The following is a 9,769-nucleotide window of genomic DNA, read 5'->3' as shown; positions in this document are numbered from 1 at the left end:
GTGGCTCCTCATCAGCTCGTACAGCTCCCACTATAGGGAATTTCCCCCTTCTCACCATCCCGGGACAGGCTCTGCTGTGGCCCCTGGAGTGCCTGTGGATAGAGGCACGAAATTGGGACTCGAGAGACCTTCATCCTCAGGGACACTTAAATATATGCCTTTTCCTCCCTGGGAGTCTCAGTTCCCTGGGTCTGGGTGCCTCCCATTACAGCTCAGCTGTGGCTCTAAGCGGTGGCCGAGGCGGAGAGATTGACAGAATAGCCACCAGAGGGCAGTGCCGCCCCATACACGGGCCTGGGGACAGCCCTGTCTTTGTGTCTCAGGCTGTGTGGATCTTCCAGGTTGAATCTGTGTGTGCTGGTGTGTATAACAACTGTGTTAGTGTATTACTTTTGTGTGCCTCTGGATGGAGGACTTGGCGTATGTGGTTGTCTGTTTGGGGGCACATCTGGGTCCTCCAATTCCCACCCCAGGAAAGAGTGTCTTCATCACTGGGAGGGTCCCAGGGAAGGACCAGGGAGGAGCACAGCTTCACTCCGTGCATGAGCCTCACCCTCTAAAAAGCCTTCGCCACCATCACCATCACCACCAGCCTCGATGGCCATACCTGGGCCTCGGGCACCTGTCAAGTACAGCAATGACCTCAGCGAGAAGGGGCAGCTGGGCTTGCTGCTGGCTGAGGCCTAGGGCTCAGAGGCACAGGTCATCCTGGCCCTTGAGGCCTTTGTGGGCTGGGAGCCGCCCAGGCCCTCCCTCCCAGCCTCATAGTCCCGCCTGCCCACCTACACTCTAGCAGGATGGGGTGAATGTATCTCCATATCACAGACGAAGTGTGTTAGTTTGGTCGGCCCTGGACTAGACACCAGGGCAATAGGGTGACTCAGCCTCTGTCCCCTGACTTCCCCTTTCGGAGCCCTGAAGAAGGGACATACACCCCTGCTCACTGCCACAACAGAAAGGCATGCCTGGAAATGAGGGTGCTCCGGGAAGGGGAGCTGTCTGGTTGCCTGGCCTGGGGATGACAACAGATGGCAGTTTAGGATGTACTTGGGAAGGGTCTTGGAGGACAGGAGGGGGTGCCAGCGGAAGAGCAGCATGTGCAAAGGCCCCAGCGTGTGAGGGAGCACAGCTCGGCCACGCTAGGTGCGGGACTGCAGGATGTGGGCCGATGACTCTGGCGGGAGGCAGGAGATGCACTAACTGAAGGAACCCTCCTCCCAAGCAGCCTGGTTAGGGGGACAGCCAAGCCACCCCCTCCGCAAAGCCAAGCCCCAAGCGGGATCCACCTCCTATATCCATGGCCTCCACATAACAGACAGGTCCCCATTACTGTCCCTATTGTCCCCAAGGACCCAGAAGCCCAGAGGATTTCTACAGCAGGCGCAGGGAGAGGGGAAGGGGCTGAAGAGTCCAAAGTGCTTCCTGCTCCGGACTGGGAGCCTCGCACCTGGAGTGAGAGACCTAGAGAGGGTCCCAAAGTGGGTGAGACACTCGGGGAAAGAAGAGAGAAGAGGGAGAGAGACACTGGGAGGGGCCGAGCCGGGGAGCCCGAGCAAGGAGGCAGAGGACACGGAGGGAAGCGGCGCAAGGAGGGGGCAGGGCGAACCCCGTGGCCGGCAATCAGGCCGGCAGGAGGCAGGTGGTCCGGGGCAGACAATGGCGCGGAGGACTGCGGAACCTGGGACTAAATTTGGCGTTGCCTTTGCAGGGCGCGGGGCCGCCGTTCATCTCGATGCAAAGGAGAGACGAAATGAATATGCAGCGCGGGCTGTAATTGGGCCGCCGCGGCCGCCGCCGCCGCCGCCGCACTATAATTTTCCAAACAGGATCTTGCAATCAGGGCCTTATTCATTAGCGCATAAACAATTTTGTTTCTCGGCACTCGAGCCTGTCAATCACGCCGAGAGGGAACATCTTGGCCGGAGGCGCGGGCCCCCGCGCGCGCTCCCACGCGCGCCCCCTCGAGCGCCGCCAAGTGGCTTTGTGCCCGGAGGCCGTCGGGTGCTGGGGCTGAGAGGCGCGGGAGCGCGCGGCAGGGAAGATGGGGAGTGCGCGTCCGGGGAGTGCGCCAGGTGTGCGAAGTGTGCGAGTTTGGGGGGTCCGGAGCTGGGGTTCGAGTCCTGCCTCTGACGTCTTCTGGCGCCGGCCCAGGGCAATCCCTCTGGGACATGTGCTAAGTGCACTCACCCTGCAGAACTAGACGGGCATCTGCAGAAAGGATGTCTAGTGCTTAGGATGTCGAGACTGGGGGGAACTGGGGGTGATGGAGCGTAGGCGGGGCATGGGGGAGGGGCTCCTCTGGTTCCTTTATTAAAGGGAGCATGTGGAGGGGCCCACAGAAATCTTGTTGCCCCAGGTGCCAACCAGAGCAGGCTCCTGTGTCACTAGGTGTGTCTATGAGGTTCTCCAAAAGAGCTGGGCACAGACAGCCCTGGGCTCACCCACAAAGGGGCATGCATGCTCGTATGAACTTGGATGCTTGCTGGTGGCCGGGTGTGTGAGCCCCAGGGCGCCTAGGATTCTGCTTCCGCACCTGACTGTAGAAGGGCTTTGTGCCTGTGTGGTTGTGTTCTTGAGTGTCCTGTGACTCTGTGTATGCATGTGTGTGTGCAAGCACATCCGTAGGTATGCCTGTGTGAGTGGGCTGGGCTGATTGTGCATGTGGTTTCTTGGTGCCCTGTGAGACCACAGAGACAGCTAGGTGATAGGTACTGAGTATTTGAGGGAAGACTGTGAGCAGGGCTATGTGACTCTGTGTGTGTGTGTGTGTGTGTGTGTGTGTGTGTGCGCATCTGTCTGTGGATTTGGGGCTCCGAGGGCCATGTGATCGGGCAGGATCATGTATTTGGGTGGTCCACGCACTGGGAAGCTGTTTCTTTCAGAACAGATGACAGCTTCTGTCCTCCGCACTCCCCCCTCCCCCTCCCCGGGCCACCCCAGGCCACCGCTCCATTAGCTCACTATCTCTGCCATCAGCCAAGATGCCCATGCCCGGGCTGGGGACAGGAACTGCTTTCGGTCTATTGACAGGCCCTGTGCATTTGGTGGGGATTGGAGCGGGGGTGTCAGTCACCTGCCCAGCCCCCTCCAATGCTTCCAGAGACAGGCAGCCCCTGCTGCCTCCTCCATCAGAAGACCCCCAAAGCCTCCAGAATTTTGGATCCAGAGGTTCTAATCAGCTAAGCATTAGGTAGACGGGCCCATTGTGTTGATGGGGAGTCAGAGGTCTAGGACACTAAATAGGAAAGAGACCTCCCCGGGGTCCCCCAGCAAATGGGGAGCAGAACCAGGATTTGAACTCCTGTCTATCTGGCCCCAAAGTAAGGGACAGGGTCCTGATTTCTCAGATACAAACGCAAATACACACATGTGCCTACACACACAGGCACACCCCCACCACCCCGACCAAGCCTCGGACTGGCAAAGAGCAGAGGCATCAAGCCATGGAGATGTCCCCCCTCCCTGTCAAACTCACTACCCCCGCCCCCTCTTCCTCCCCTTCTGCAGGGCCCCACCCCCTCCCCCTATACAATCCCTGCTCCACAAAGAGACAAAGAATTAAGAATTTGAGGATGTGCCAGGCAGCCAACTGACAGGCCATCAGTCTAACCAGACACCCTCTTCACAGCTATAGACTCAGCCCGGATGCCACCCCACCCGCTGGTCACCCCCAGCACCAAGCCAGGAAGGGAGGTGGCCGGGGAAGAGGCTGTAGGGGAAGGCACGGAGTCCGGAAGGCTGGAGGAACAGTCTTCAACCTGTGAATCCGGCCGTGCCTGGCCCAAGCCTCCCTGCTCCTGCGTGTCTTGCTGCATGACTGGAGGGCTGGCCCCAGCCCACAAGGGACCCAGGCTGTCTGTGGGGCAGCCTCCCTGAGCCACTCCTGGAGGACAGCCATGACACCTCCGCACGCTGGCTGGGCAGAGGCCAGAGGCAATGGCTTTGCCAGAGGACAGAGGTTTAAAGCCCAGCTCTGCCACTTCCTGGATGACCTCAGGCAACTGGTCAAACCTTCCTGGGCCTCAGTTTCTCATTTGTAAAGAAGAGCTATTTAACTTACTTGGCACTTGGTGCTTAGTAAAGTATAGGAGGACAGAAAGCTCAAAAGGAGAGACTGCTTGGGCCAGATTTATTCCTGGAGCTCAGACCCCAGACACTGTTGAGAGATTTCTTCATGAGGTAGCCCCACCAGACTCCCAGCTGCGGAGGCTACAGGGTCAGGGTTTCTAAGCAAACACGAGTATCTTTCTTGAAAACTTGTCCCTTTCCAAGCCCTGTGTGACCCTTCTATGAACAATGTGTTTCAGGGCCAGCGTGGGGCCTTGGCCTAGGCGGTCAGCTACTGCTCATTTATGGAGGCAGAACCCAAAGGCTTGAGGGTCAAAGTCCCTTCCCCAAGGCCACCAGATGGTAAAAAAAAAAAAAAAAAAGTTGTCAGGACTTGATCTCAAGTCTTTGAGCACCAAGAATACTGCTGTGCCCCCCTGCGCCCACCCCGCTGCAGCCTTGGTAAGAGATGGGCCTTCAGGTTGGGGACATCCAGGCTGGCCCCAGTGCAGCTTCTGGGGCTAGACTGCCCTGGTCAGCCCTGGTCACCAGCACTGTCCCTTCTGCAGGATCACTGGACTGCATGTGACCCAGGAAGAAGGTGGCCGAAATGCAGGTTCATCAGGCACTACGGGCATCCAAGCTCAGGCAGCCAGGGGGAAGGAGGTTGAAGAGGATGGGAGGAAGCGTGTCTCCAGGGAGGCGTAGAGTCCAGAGGCATGGACTTCCTCGAGGAAGGCCCTCGGCAGACTCCTCCTGTACCCACCGCTTCCCTCCTGTGGGCTTCACTTCTAGGTGACCTCTGCAACAGGGGGAAAGGCTCAGAGGATTACCAAGCTAAGTGACTTCCAGAAATGCACTCAACTTCTCTGAGCACCAGCCTCCTCATCTAGGAGCTGGGGATATTCATGTAAAGAATTACTACTCCAGGGATTCCTGGGTGGCTCAGTCAGTTGAGCAACCGACGTTAGCTCAGGTCATAATCTCGTGGTACGTGAGTTCGAGCCCCGCATCAGGCTTGTTGCTCTTAGCCTGTAAGCACGGAACCTGCTTCGGATCCTCTGTCCCCCCACCTCCCACCGCTCTGTCCCTCCCCAGCTCATGCTCTCTCAATTAAAAAAAAAATGACTACTTCATATCCAATTGCTTTATTCTACCTCTAGCCCCTACCACAGTGCCTTACACATAGTAAGTGCTCAACAAAAAGTCTGTCACATTACTTAGTAAGTGACAAGGGCTGAACCCAAAGAAAGCAGCAGAGAAAGGCTAAGGCTGATCCATGTGTTCCCTTCCCCCACCCCAGCCCCAGTCCACTGGCATCCCTGAGGTACCGCTGTGGACTCAGTGCCACCAGGACCACATTACCAGTGGGTGGGCTCCACTGCCTAAATAGCTGTGCTGTCCAATGCAGTAGCCACTGGCCACATGTGGCTAGTCCACACTGAGGTGTGCTGTAAGTGTGGAATACACACCCATTTTCAGACTTTGGACCAGAAATAACAATGTCAAATATCTCATGCATTATTTTTGTATTGAAATGATAATATTGTGGACATACTAGGTTATGTATACTGTGCTTTTAAAGTAACTTCACCTGTCTCTTTTTACTTTTGTTTTTTTAAGTTTTTTTAATGTTTTATTTTATTTTTGAGAGAGAGACAGCGTGACCAAAGGAGGGTCAGAGAGAGAGAGGGAGACACAGAATTCAAAGACAGGGTCCAGGCTCTGAGCTAGTGGTCAGCACAGAGCCTGATGTGGGGCTTGAACCCACGAACCGTGAGATCATGACCTGAGCCAAAGTTAATCCTTAACCGACTGAGCCACACAGGTGCCCCTCTTTTTCCTTTTGTAATGTGTTACTAGAATGTTTAAAATGACATGTGCAGCTGGCATTTGTGGCCTATGTTATGTTTCTATGACAAAGCAGTGGTCTAGAAGATTCTGCAGATCCCAACCCCAGAGGAGTCAGGGCAAGACCCTGGACATTCAGTTACAGTGACCCAGGCCTAGTGCACAGCTCCTGGGATCTACCTCAGTTTCCCCATCTGGCCCTCTAGTCCTTCATGGTCCTAGCATCCTGCATTCCACCTGGAATCACCCCACAGCCTCATTTGTGAGGAGAAGAACACCTGTATGGGGCCACACCCCCAACTCAGAGGGGGCCTCAGGCATATTTCCACCAACTGACCAACTCAACCTTAAGCCAGCCAATCACTTTATCTTTTCCATGTCTCTAAGTCCGCACACCTCTCTCCGTCCCTTCTGCCACTCCTCTTATCCAGGACTCACCCTTTCTTTTCCCTTTCTTTCCTTCCTTCCTTCCTTCCTTCCTTCCTTCCTTCCTTCCTTCCTTCCTTCCTTCCTTCCTCCCTCCTCCCTTCCTTCCTTCCTCCCTTCCTCCCTTCCTTCCTTTCTTCCTTCAATAAGTAAGTAAGTATTTAATGAGCACCTATGTACCAGACAACCTTTTTGGTGCTTGATACACATCAGTGAACAAAGCAGACATCCTAGGGGGGAAGGCAGATAATAAGGAATAAATATTATAAATAAGCAGTTATGCGTTGGAAAGTGTAGATGCTAATTTAAAAAAATAGAGCCAGGTAAGGAAGATCGGACTCCACATGGGTCCCCCTGCCTTCATTCTCCCCGCTTTGATTAATCCTCCATGGGCTGCTGGCAGGATCTCAGGTCCTACCATGCTACATCCCTGCTTCCAAGCACTCTCTGGCTCCCCAGTGCCTCCAGGTGAAGGTCTATCCTCCTCAGCCCTGCATGTAGAGCCCCGCATGACCTGACCCATCATCCTTAGAGGACCTACTCGCCCATCAGGCAGGGCAGTTTGCACCCAGTCCCAGATGGATCTCTGCGTCCCAGGCCCCTGTTCATGTGCTCCAGCTATGTGCTTGCTGCTGCCACTGCTCACTGACGTGCATGTGGATTCTGTGCATGCTGGCTTGCCACCGACCCATGTGTCCCCCCCCCCCCCCAGAGAGGGAGAGCCAGCTCAGGGGCTGCCCAGGTATCTCTGACTTCCCAAAGCCTCAGCGGGAACAGCGCTGCAGTCAGGAAGTCGCCATGGCAACCGCCTGGCCCCGTTGCCATCTCCTGCAATCAGCGCTGGGACCTGGCCACCCGCTGGGCTTCCTGGAGATTTGTTCCCTGAGATGGGAGGCTGGGGGGACTCCTAACCCTCCCCCACCCCTCTCCGCGCTCCCCTCCCTGCCTCCAGCGTAGTATGGTGGGGCCACCAGGCTGGGACAGCACAGTATTTGGGAGAGGGCTCCCCTGGACTGGAAGCAGAGACTGGAGTTCTGGTCTCAAATAAGTCCCTGGCACCTTATGTGGCCTTGGATAGATCCTTTCTTTCTCTGCACCTGTTTCCTTATCTGTGAGATGCCTTCCTTACAGGGTTGCCATGGGGTCTGGGGCAATGACATGGCACAAATTAGGTGCTCAACTAATGCTGTTATCAAAATTAAAGGCCTGTAGCGTCCTCACCTTTAGAGGGCTTCAAAATACTTCCTATGTGCTGCTTCACAGCAGCCCTCGAGAAAGATATTTAATGCCAGTGTTACAGAAGAGGAGCCTGAGGTCCAGGAGGTGGAGAGAAGGCCCCAAATCACCAGCCCCAGTTGGATAGGGCAGGTCAGGAATGCCGGGGAGCCCCAGGAGAAAAGCTCTCTGGGAGGGATAGGGCTGGGGACCATCCTTTCTCTGCCAGCACAAAAACAGGTGACCCTGCCTCCCATCTACTCCCTGACAGGGTCTGGCCCTCACCTCCTGGGCTAGAGCTGGGGAGTAAAGCAGGGCTTCTCAGACCCCAAGGCCCTCCTCACTACAAATAGCCTCGGACTAGGAGAAAGGAGGCCCAGGTCCCAGTTCCGACTGGTGCTGTGACCTCAGGACAGGGAATCACCTGTCATCTATCTCTTGGCTCCACTGAACTGGCGCTCTAGCCCAGCAGGGGAAGCAGGTGATCCCCAAGGGCACCAGCCACTCCCACAGCCTGAAGTTCCCATTCTGTGTCCAGACAAGCTCACGGGACATGGAGCCCTGGGCAAGAGTGACTGTGAGTTTGCCGAATGCCAGGCCCAGACCTCACCCACCAACCGCTGGGCCTTGCCTCCCACTCTCTTGGAGGCTCAGGAAATAGAACGGCACCTTTGTTCTCCAAACTCCCCCAGAGCCTTGAGTTTCTTAATTCAGGAGCTGCAGCGTCTGCTTCTCCATCTCTGATTCCCACCAGAAATGTCACCTGAGTGAGGGGAAAGGTGTCTGTGCTTGCCCGGTACCTCGTGCTTCTTTTGTGCCCATGACCCTGTTTAATTCCCACAACAACGCTGCAGAGTAGGTCTTCCTGTGTGCATTTCACGGGTGTGGAAACAAAGGCACAGAGAGGTAGAGTGACTTGCTCAAGGTCACACAGCCAGTAAGGGGCAGAACTGGTGTTTGAACCCGGGATGACTCCAGAACCAAATAGAAAGACCACCCTCAATTTCTGCTTTATCCAGTCACCTTGTCCCACCCTCAGTGACAGCCCTGCCCCTTGAACTCCTCTCCCTCCTCTTCCTGAGGCCCCAGGTGCTGCCATGGCACCCCTCCCCCGTCATCTAGGCAGAAAGATGCTCAGATTCCCAATTCCAGAGCATCAGAGGTGAAAGAGCCCCTTGCGTTGACCCTGATGGGTTCTGCCTCCATACAGATAAGGAAACTGAGGCCCTGAGAGGCAGAGCCGGTCCCAGAGAATTAAAGGTATAGCTTCCCATCCGGCATGGGGCACGGTGGGAGGTGAGCCCCCACCCTATAGGACTCACGGGGCCACAGGCCTCAGAAAAAGGGGCTTTGGTGGAGCTCTGGGGATGCCTCCTAGTGCCGGCAGGCCTGCTGGGCTTGGTTTGGACTGACACAGAGGAGAGGGAGCGGGCCAGACACCGGGGTGGGGGGTGGGGTGGCCCAGCTGAGCAGAGGGGTCAGGCAGCCTTGGCCCGACTCCCATCTGCAGCCGCAGGGCCAGCGCGTGAGGTGGAGCCGAAACATTCAGGCGGCTTCCTCTCCTTGGCTGGGAGTGATGTCGCCCATTTCCTGGATGTCCAAGAACCGGCTTCAAACAATAGCGCTGTCAGGAAGCCAGGAAGGGGCTGCTGGCCTGGGCCTGGGCCTGCCCCATCCCTCCCCACCTCCTGAGACCTGGCCGGGCTGTCCTTTCTGCTTATCTCTTTGAGTCTGATGTCTCACTCTGTCCCCAGCCGGCTGTTTCTGCGGGCAGGCCACCTGACTTCTCTGAGCCTCAGGTCCCCGTCAAAACCTTGGGGAATGTATCCTTAGCCAGCAGAACTGGTGCGCTGATCAAAGGAGGTAATAATAATCGTGGTGATCGCTGTAGTAGTGGTAGTAGTAGTAATCCACCACACATGGGTAACGCATGAGGAAATACCGGGCACTTGGTAGGCATTTGAAAGCTGTGACTTTGACTCTGAATCATGGAAATTACCACCTCACACTTTTCAGGCCTACTAAGTGCCACGCATTTCCACAGACATGTGGAATGTGTAGTGTGTTAAAACTGGTAAAGACTGACAGTTTGGGAGTCAAAGAAGATTGGCCTTAAAATCCCACTTCTGTGTGACCCAGGACAATGATATGGCCTCTCTAAGCTTCAGTTTCTTCAAAAATCAAGCAACGCAGGGAAAAAAGGGAAAAAAAAAAGTGCCTGATTTCATGG

Source organism: Suricata suricatta, chromosome 13 (genome assembly GCF_006229205.1).
Source record: "Suricata suricatta isolate VVHF042 chromosome 13, meerkat_22Aug2017_6uvM2_HiC, whole genome shotgun sequence".
Taxonomy (NCBI): Eukaryota; Metazoa; Chordata; class Mammalia; order Carnivora; family Herpestidae; genus Suricata; species Suricata suricatta.
Note: the sequence above shows the minus strand (reverse complement) of the source record.